The 10,892-nt window shown below is 39.1% G+C and overlaps 1 protein-coding gene across 1 annotated transcript in view; it reads left to right on the top strand.

Annotated features, from left to right (window-relative positions):
* Positions 1 to 545: 545 nt before the first annotated feature.
* The window catches only part of LOC105225016 (uncharacterized), a 29,785-nt gene continuing 19,438 nt past the window's right edge, over positions 546 to 10,892 (top strand). Inside the window, exon 1 of the mRNA XM_049455207.1 lies at positions 546 to 1,195. The gene's annotated coding sequence lies outside the window, so the exon portion shown is untranslated. The remainder of the gene's footprint in view (positions 1,196 to 10,892) is intronic.

The raw sequence follows: 10,892 nt of genomic DNA, 5'->3' as shown, positions 1-10,892 counted from the left end.
TCTAATTCCTAAATTATTCAGATACTATAGTCCTAATTTTATTCTTAACTTAGTTCTTTGATATAATACAGAGGTTCCAGTCAAAAATCTTTAGAGTTATAACGGATTCACCAAGGAACATTCGTGCTGGAAATTTTAGTAAAAATTTTGTTATCTCTATGGTAAAGAAAGAAGTGGAGGACAGCAGAAAGAACTTAAACTAATCAGCTAAATTCATCGGGGGAAGAAAGCAGTTTAGATTTCAGAACTGGCAGTAACTTGAGAACACATAGATATATTGCAAGTGTTTAAAACTCGTTCGCGAGTCTTGAAACCTGTTTTCTTTCCAGCACCTTGACCGTTCACAGTGAACTTTAATAAGTCTAAAAGCAAAAACTTTTACTATTCTTTCTCATTATTTCTTGCGTCCAACATTTATTTGATTTTCTTTAACAAGCAGTAGCGGCAACCCTGTGCACACGAGCTGTCATTATTCCGGTTTCACTCTCAATTCACCTCCATTTCACTCTCATTTCATTCGCTGCGCGCAACAACAAACATATTATGTGTATGAGTGGGTGGTTGGGCGCCAATGTTTTTGGCTCGTTCGGTTGGTCTACTACCACTCGGCTACTGTGTCACTGTTGCGCTGCTTCAACACTTCGCTGTGCCAATGTAGAGGCACATTTTCATAACCACTTCCTGCTTTGCGACCATCTCTGCTGCTGCTGCTGCTTCTTCTTCTTTTGCTGCTTCGTTGAATAAATACAACACTTTTGTAAGCCATGACTTTTCGGACACGCTCTGTATACACGCTCAGTTGGTAACGGGATATCGAATAGAGTGCACGTGCAAAGCGGTTAAATGCGCTTGAGGCGCGCGCGTCCTATGACAAATTTATGGCTATATATGTGTGTGTTTGTGTGTGAAAATGGAAAATAAGTGATTTTGAGTTTGCTTTTTTATATGGTGAACAAAAATTAGGCAAATAGTGCACACACCAAAGAAATTGAGCGCTACGGACAGCCCCTAAAAGCATGCTTATGCTGCTGCAGCGCGTTTACATAGCACAGAACACTGCCTACATATAGGCGCATAAATATTATGAAACATAACAAGGCAACGGAGTATTTATGCAGATAAATAGTTGATTTGGCAGAATCTCAGAGCATTGCGGCTGCTGTGCATTTCCTCGAAAGCCAGTCGCTAAAAAGAGGTGAGCAGCACGGGTATGTGTGCACCTGAATTGTGTTTAAGTGTGTTAAATGCATATAGAAATGGTTATGGAAAGTGTTAAAGTGCTCTTCCAGTGTATTTGTTTGTTGTATTGAAAGTGTTCAATTTCATGCGACCTACAAACCGAGCGTTTACCAAACACATACATATGTGTGTATGATAGCGAGTAGCCGAAATTTTCACGCCTCACTAGGAGAAAGGCGTACGAAAAATAGTAAAAACATATGAAGCAACAAAGGCAAGTCAAAAAATTCTGCAAGCCCTCAACGGTTAGTGTGTCAATGTGTTAGCAGTATTTTTTACAATTTTCTTTTATTTTTTAATGCAGGAAAATATGCCATACACTGTAGACAACTAAAGAATTTGTATGTACATATGTCTATATGTGCTTATGTTGTACGTGTGTTTATGTTTTATAATTCTGCACACAACTGTAGTTGTTTAAGCCACCAATTACTGCTCAGACAGCGTTTATGTCATCGCCGTTGTGCGTTGATGTGTAAAAATCGGACAATTTTCGGTGATTCTAACAAGCTAATTAATGTAAACACACACACAAGCGCATATAGTAACACACACATGCACAGCTGGGCGGCAATGACAACAAATATTGCCATTGTTGTGTGACATTTGTGTTCTTGTTTAATTTTTTTTTTTCGTTTTTCGGCTACGTGATTGCCATATGTTTGTTGTTGCTTGTTTATGATTGCACACTGTTTGCTGCAAGGCCACTCGCACACTTTGCGGCCACGGTGATTAGTTGTTCGGTGCAAAAACAGTGCGTTGCTAGTCTCTAGTTGAACATATTTGAACAATTGTACGGTTGTAAATATATTTTGCTTTATGATTTGTGGGCTTAATGCGCCCAATTGTGGCCTCAATATGAAACCAATGTTATGAGGCAACAGCATGGCCCACAAAACATGCCCGAAAACAACAACAAACCAGAAAATATGTTGACTTCAGCTGCGAGGATGTTATAATACCCTTCACAGAAGCTTCTTTATAGCATAAAAGGGTATAACAGAGGGAATATAGAGATTTCGATCGGTCAGTTTGTACAACATATATGTATATGCTTTATGCCACATTTCGTCAAGATATCTTGTCAATTAAAAAATTTTCCTGTATAAGTGACTAGTTTTGGTCAGTCAGTTTATATGACATTTATACGCTATAGTAGCCCGTTATCAACGATTCGGACAAATGAGCAACTGCTTGGAGAGAAAAGGACTAGTAGAAAATTATCGTTCAATAGCGCCAAAACTGAGGGACTGATACGCATATACACCGATGGACACTAATCATTTTTATTTCAACTTTATAGTGTCTCCGATGTAGCCTTTTGTATGCAAAAATCTTCGTTCAGGGTATAAAAATTGCAATTATGTTGAAAGGAAGGTGTGTGTGCACGTCTTCGTGGGAAAATCAACACAGTCTCAACAGAAATCAAACAAGCCACAAATACACACACACACATATGTATGTAATAAGTAAAGAGTGCTTGTCTATATGTATGTGTATGTGGGTATTTATATAGCCCTATTTGCTATCACTGGTTGCCATCAAGCATTCTCAAGCTTTATTCAACACCAAACTAACTTCTCTGCTCATACTCGCGTATTGTCACTACCCACAAGCACGATTCAGCCAGTGTACCATGCAAGCCATCAACCATCTCACCAACTCACGAAGCAACCATCGACAGCCATATCATAGAAATATTCCCATTTCAACACAACGCAAAGCATCAACGCATTCCATTCCGACCATTCCATTTCATTCGTCAACTCAAGTCAAGTTGATGCTGCAGCCCCTCTGCCGCTGCGGCTGCTTCCGTGCTGCTGCTAAAATACCATTGTAGTCATTTTATTTTTTTCTTTGCTTCTTACTCCGCTTCTGCTATTTCTTCTGTTGTTATGCTTTGCCTCGCTGCGGTTGCTTTTATTGTTGTTCTCGCAGTCAGTCAGTGTTTATTGTTGTTTTTAAGGCATTACCGTTACTTTGCCATACTTTGCCTTTTCACTTGAGCGTATTAAACTGTGTCAAAGTATTCGTTTGATTTTCAGGACATTTCACTATTGTTGCACTCACCCGCCCGCTATCCAACAGCGTAATGATCACTTTTATTACAACCCTTAGAAACCGCCCACATAGTACTTCAGTTGAGCGGCATAATTGTTGCCTACATTTAGGCACTCATTGGATTTTGCCTTGGATTTCAGCGAGGTTTGGGTCTATATTACAAAATACAATAAGGAAGGTCTAAATGTGGGCCGAAACGAAAATGATTTATCCTTGAAAATAAGTTAGTAATAAATATCAAGTGTCTATCAAGTTTGAAGCGGTTTTGTGAAAATTGAGAAAGAAGTACCGGTTTACCCCAGTTTTTGTACAAAATTAATTTATTAATATACCCCATACGTTGGCAGAAATCAGTTCATCACTTACAAGTGTCTTCGACATAGTAGCTGTGGCTTGTGAAAAATACAATAATGTTATTTTTACACGAAAAAATGTTCTTCTGCAGTCACAGATCAGGAAAATTGTAGGTTCGATCTGAGAAAGCCATTTTATGCTAAAAAAACGGTGGTTAAGTAAAATGTTACTGCATCCCCTATTGGAAAAATATTGAAATTTTCGGCAGAAGCTCAAGAAGGGAGCCACTACTTCCACCTTTGCAAATGCAGGCCATAGTTCAATTTGTTGCAGAGCACCTACCTTGGTCAGTAGAGAAATGACTTAGCATATTGTGATCCAAACAAACTAAAATTATTTTCTTTCGTTTCTGAGGACGCCGAGAATATGAAGCCGAAAACCCCAGATGTTATTCCCTGACGGTAAAACAAAAACCGAAACCAACTTTTGGGGCCGCTTCTCTTATAATGGTACAGGTGCGTCATATTGGATAAAACAAAGCACGAATACCAAATTGTACGTTGATGTAATAGAGTCGACTATGCCATCACCTGCTGAATGGAAATTACCACTGATATGGATCAATAAGACCCCAAGCTTACCCGCAAGTTGGCAGAAAACTGGTTTACTTCAAATATAGTTTATGTTATGCGCCATCTGGCTTTATCACTTGACCTTACTTCAATTGAGAATTTTTGGGCAAAGGATGTATAGAGTATTGTGAAGGGGGTGTGGAAGGCATTTCCTCTCTGGTACTGTGTCGAATACTCTCATAGCTAGAGTGTTTTCATATTCACCGTTGCCAACCTTCTGCAGAACCTCTCTCTTATTTTATATCCTATCTTATCTCATCTTATCTAGCTATCTTCTTCTTCAAAATTTGTTTTGTGCATATTCTCAAAGTGGGGGGCAATAGGAATAACAAAATATCTCCAAAAATCTATAATAAAATCACCACTCCAGATCATTTTAGGTAGATGGAAACTCAGTACTGTCAGAACATGTCATATTGCTGTTATCCCAGCTGAATTCCTTAGCAACTTGTCAGTATTTTCACCCATTCAATCCGCTTCCAATGTTTTAAATTATTTTAAAATATAACGAAGAAGTGATAAGGAGCAGGCATCAGCTTCTTTGTAGAATACGGTCGGACGAAAGCATGCCCAACGATTGGAACTTAAGTATGCTATATTCAATCCACAAAAAGGAAGACGCCACAATCTGTGCCAACTACCGTGGGATTGGACCTTATCAGAGTGAGTTAAGGCCTGGAAAATCTACAACTGACCAGATATTCACCGTGCGACAAATCCCATATCACACAACCACTTCGTCGATTTCAAAGCTGTTTTTGATAGCAAGGCTGAGTAAATTGTCGTTGGAGCTATTCCAAAAGATCCGTCAGGATTAAGAAGGATCTCTCCGAGACGTTCGATACCAAACGAGGTTTCAGACAAGACGACTCCCTATCTGCTGCTGAAGAAAATAATTCGAGCTGCAGAGCTGAATCGAGAAGGCGCAATCTTATATAAAAGTGTACAGCCGCTGGTATGGTGATGGTATTGATAGAATTGACCTCAACATCCGCGTCGTTAGTTCTGCTTTCTCCAGACTGGATAAGAAAGCGAAGTAAATGGGTATGGTACTGAACGAGGGCTAGACGAATTACCTCCTGTCATCAAACAGTCGTTGGAATCATGACTCGACGGAACGATGACATGTGAGATATACGACGATATTGACATAGTTCAACGAATTAGGAGGTAAAGTCGTTCGAATGGATAAAACAATCCAGTTCTGAAAGTATTCGTCGGAGAACCCCGCCAGGGGAAGCAGAGGAAGAGGATGACATCCACTGCGTTGAAAAGACCTGGTGGAGAAGGACTTAGCTACACTTGGAATCTCCGATTGGCGCCAAACAGCGAAAAGAAAGAACGATTGGCTTGCTCTTATAAACTCCATGAAGTATAAAGTAAAAGTACCATACAAGTATAAGTCATCATTACAAGCTGAGTCGATTAGCTATGTCTGTCTGTACATCCGTCCATACGTCTATTTGTATATGTGCGTACTAGTCCCTTAGTTTTGGAGATATCGAGATGAAATTTTTAATTTTTATTTTCATGTCAAAGAAACTGATCATTTGTCGGAATCGCCGATATCAGATCACTTTAGCAGCCACTCAAACTGAAGGATCGGAATTAAGTTCTTGTATGGGAAGCTTTTTCATTAGACGAGATATTATATCTTCAATGCATGGGATGTGGCATAGGCAATGGTGACGAAGGAAGTGCTTACATCGGATTGCTCTAGCATTATTTTGTCAATGAAACTAAAAGATCGGAATCAAGTTCTTGTAATGAATCTTTTACTGTAATACATACATTTGCAAAGGGTATTATAGCTTCGGTACTACCAAAATAAAGGTTTTTTTGTTTTTGTACTAATGTGTCATATTCGAAATATTTACTATTTCTAAACCTCAAAGAATGTTCCAACACTGTTTAAGTATTTCTGTGCCTTACAAAAAAGACAACAATAAAACCAAAAACTTGTGAAAAACTAGAAAGAATGAAAATAATTGTCTTGACCAACTGTTAACAAATGAGACCAATAACATGGGAAACAACAACAAAGCTCAGAAATAAAGTCGTTTCCATACACAGCAAGCGACGACGAGATGTCTGCAAAATGCGTTCTAACAACAACATCAATTGCAAATGCAAATGGCACACAATAACAACCGTTAAATTTGTGCAAAATAATAAAGCAACAGCCATTTTCGGTTATGTAAAAGCTCAAAACTCTCGCAAACATTTTGTAGAGTAGTCAGTATTTGTCAGTGTTTTACTGTTATGTCGCTCAAAAGCTATCACCATCTAAAATCCATTTTATTGGCAATTGCATAAATTAAGCTTACGGTTGTGGCAAGCCAAACGGTTGTGTCCTAAAGCTATGAAAGCGATGAGTGCATAATAAAAAGATATATAAAGTGAAGCCGAATTCAACTGGGGCGAGAGCGACTTGAGAAAGTTAAGAAAGGCATTTCAACGTAATAATAATTATAAAATAATAATACTTGAGAATTTGCAGTTTATATGAGAATTAAAAACGATCTTGTGAGTCTATAATTTCTTCTTTTCAGCTTCTAAAAATAAAGTAAAACGGCTATTCATTTATCCCGTATATTGCTATTAAAAGGTTCAAAATGTTCGGTGGACTCAAAGGTGGTTCCAAAGCATTAAAAAATAAGAAACATGAACTAGTGATAAAATATATTAAACCTTAACTTGGTTTGAATATCGTATCCTAGCCACTTTTTTACTACAACAAAAGATGAGAGCTTTCCCCACTTTGCAAGTTTTTTAACGGGTGATCCAAGTAGACATACTTTCTACAATATCCTTTTTTTGACAGATCACTCGTAGGTCATGTCAAGCGGTCAAGTTTATTTTGTTCAGTATTGTTTGGTCTTTTATCCAGGAAAGACTTACGCCTGAACAATGTTTACAAATCGTTCAACTTTATTACGAAAATTCACGTTCTGTAAAGGATGAGTTTCGCGAGCTTTGCTCAACTTATGGTCAATATAATCGGCCTACTGAGGGTACTATTCGCAACACCATCACTCATCTTAAGACCTAACATTTATTATTGGACAATATTCGACCTAATAGCCCCGGCTCAGCACGCAGTGAAGAAAATATAGCAGTCATAGCTGAGAGTCTACACAAAGCCCGTGGAGGATCGATTCGACGGCATTAGCAGCAACTCGGACTGACGTAAGGAACGACTTGGTGCATTTTACGACGAGATCTTAAATACAGCTTGTGCAAGAACTGAAGCCGCTCGACCTTTCCAAGCAAAATCGCTTCGTTCTATGGGCTCTTGAAAAGTTCCAAGAAGATTTGAGGCAAATTTCGTTCAGCGATACGGCTTACTTCTGGCTCAATGGGTATATAAACAAAGTTGCATATTTAACCAGAAAAATAACAGTTTGGTGTTTGTTTGGTTTATGGGCCGGTGAAATCATCAGTCTATATTTCTTAAAAATTGATGCCGGTGAGAACGTAACCGTCAATGTTGACCGTTATCACGCCATGATAACCGACTATTTGATGTCTGTAATTGACGCTCGTGATCTTGGCGACATTTGGTTTCGATAAGACGGCGGCACTTCTTACACATCGCAGCAATCAATGGATTTCTTGGTAGAACACTTCGGTGAATTGATGAATTTCACGGCCTTTCGATTGGCACCCAGGAGCATGTGATGTCCCGCGGATACACTTTTTATTATGAGAATACGTAATGTATGCGGACAACCCCACTTCGGTTCAGACCTTGGAGCAAAACATTCGCCAGTTACCAGTGGAAATGCTCGAGCGAGTCATCAAAAATTAGACTTAACAGATGGACTATCTGAGACATAGTCGCGATATCATCAAATATAAAAGCTTTGGATAAATTCTTCCATACTTTTTTCCAAACAAATGGCCGTCTTCAATCATATCGTTTAATATCCTTTCTCAAAGCAATGGCTCGAGAATCTCACTTGCAGTTGGAAGATGCTTGTCGACTAGCTTTACATACTCATTTTATCACTTAGGGGAAGAAAGATGAAGAAGTTGGATTGATTTCTGATCGCAAAAACAACGCATTTCAAACTAGAAAATGATTGCCAATTAAGGCGATTGGAAATATTTTAACGCAAAGGAATGAGTAGGGATTGAACTAATTTCTTAAGGTTGCTTGAAGTGAATAATGCGACGAAGCGACTTTAAATTATTTCTTACCTAATCGTAGAAACCATACATTGGCATTTTAAGCCTTAAAACATTGATAAGAAGTACAATGCCTTCTTAAGAATACTTGGTTAAGTTGGAATAAGTCACTTCCCGGTAAAGAGAGCAGCATACCAAGAAAAGCGAAAGTAAAGTAATTGCACAAGAAGAATAAGTGTTTGGAATGCATTTATTCCCCGCTGCCGTTAAAACCGTTAGTTCAACGAGCACACCCAAGCAAAAACACAAAGATAGACAGTCACACGGACACACAGATAAATATATAGTAGCCTAGTTAAAGCCCTTAAGCGTTGAGCTTTGCAAAAATGCTACGTGCGGCGGATAGCAGCCCCAAGTGATGGGTACGTCTATGAGTGCCAACTAACCAACTTAAACTTATAAGTGTGCGGTTCTGGCGTTTGCGTTCGTGCTGTGTGAATGTGTATGTATGTATGTATGCGGTGTATCTAATAATCTTTTCTTCCTGAAGTCACCACTGAAAAGGCACACGCAAGTATTGTTATGCATGGCTGTGTTAAGATTCTGAGAAAAATGTGTTCAGTATTTCACGTATAAGAGCAAGATTTACTTTTGAAAGTTCATAGTTGTGAGTAAAATACTCAATTGCATTACATAAGTTATTGTATATAAAACTTTTTAAATTCATGGGACAGTAATGCTTAGCTGTCGCTGAGATACATTTTTCAAAAATATTTTTTTATACTGCTATATTTCGTGCTTCGAAAAGGAGCTGCCTTTATGCCGCTATATCTGAACTTGGACAAAACTAATCTGAACTAACGTTGGGCAACACCAAAAGCTCCGTCAGGATCGGGAAGGACCTCTCCGAGCCGTTCGATATCAAGCGAGGTTTCAGATAATATAACCCCTATCATGCGACTTCTTCAATCTATTCCTGGAGCTGCAGAACTGAATCGGGAAGGTACAATCTAGAACAAGAGTGTATAGCTGTTGGCTTAAGCCGATGACATCGATGTCATGGGACATAACAGTTCTGCTTTATCTAGGTTGAAGAAAGAAGCAAAGCAAATGGGACTAGTAGTGAACGAGAGCAAGACTAAATATCTCCTGTCATCGAACAAACAGTCTTCGAAATCCTACATAGCTTCGTCTATCTTGGAACCAGCATTAATACCAACAACAGCGTCAGAGTCGAAATCCAACACAAAATAACTCTTGGCAGCAGGTGCTACTTTCGACTGAGTAGGTAACATGTGAAGTAAAGTCCGGTCTTGACGAACAAAGGCCAATTTCAACAAGTTATTCAACATACCCGTCCTGTTATATGGTGAAGAGGTATGGACGATGACAACCCCTGATGAGTCGGTGTTACGAGTTTTCGAGAGAAAGATTCTGCGGAAGATTTATGGTGCGCAAAGGCAATAGCGAATACCGCAGTCGCTGGAACGATGAACTGTACTAGATTTACGACGCCATTGACATAGTTCAGCGAATTAAGAGACATCGACTACGCTGGCTATCTTATGTTGTCCGAATAGAAAAAAAACACTCCAGCTCTGAAAGTATTCGGCCCAGTACTCGCCGAGGGAAGCAGTAGAAGAGGAAGACCTCCACTCCGTTGTAGAGACCAGGTGGAGAAGGACCTGGCTACACACGGAAACTTCAATTGGCGCTAAACAGCGTAAAGGAAGAACGACTGGCGCAAGTTTGTAAACTCCTCTATAACCGCGTAGGCGGTGTTTACGATAATAAGGAAGGAGAAGTACACCTCAAACGTAAGCAAAATGACTGCCGGGAGTGAATTAAGGACTATAATCAATATTCGGCAACATTCTTCAATACAATTTGTGGAATTGTTCTAGCCCCTGAAACAATTATAGGAATCTTTCAAAACGTTAATTATCAACAAACAAATGTAAATACCAAATATAGACGAAGAATCAGTTAAGGAAAGAGACAATGCTGCCCCGCAGTAGTAGTTACAGCTTTCAGAAAGTACTCATCCGAATTTCCGTGAAATACTGAAGTAAAAATTGCGTGTACATAAATACAGCACTTATATATAAATATTTACCCATTTACTCAAGTCATAGTTCTATGTCACGAGACATATGTAGCTACACCTGATTCTACGGCCTTTGTTCATATATGTACATATGTATATAGACAAAAACTGTGACACAGCTACTTGGAATGACATCCATAGTACACAATAGTTGAATACCAATAAGTAGCCAGCCACTGCTGCATCACAAGTGGAATGACCTGTGACTAGGTTAATGAAAACTCTCCACTATCAAGCAGCGACACCAGCAGAAACAGCAGCACTGCGACAATTGATGCACACACATGTATGGGCAAGGGGCATGAGCCTGGGCACTCTTTTGTATGGGCATGTGTGCATGCAACACTATTCATATGGAAATTATGTCTTACAAAATCACATAAACTTGCACCGACACACACACACGCGCGCGCATACGCATGAGTAAA

This window comes from Bactrocera dorsalis, chromosome 4 (assembly GCF_023373825.1).
Source record: "Bactrocera dorsalis isolate Fly_Bdor chromosome 4, ASM2337382v1, whole genome shotgun sequence".
In the NCBI taxonomy this organism is placed as follows: Eukaryota; Metazoa; Arthropoda; class Insecta; order Diptera; family Tephritidae; genus Bactrocera; species Bactrocera dorsalis.
This window is presented reverse-complemented; position numbering and strand designations above follow the sequence as displayed.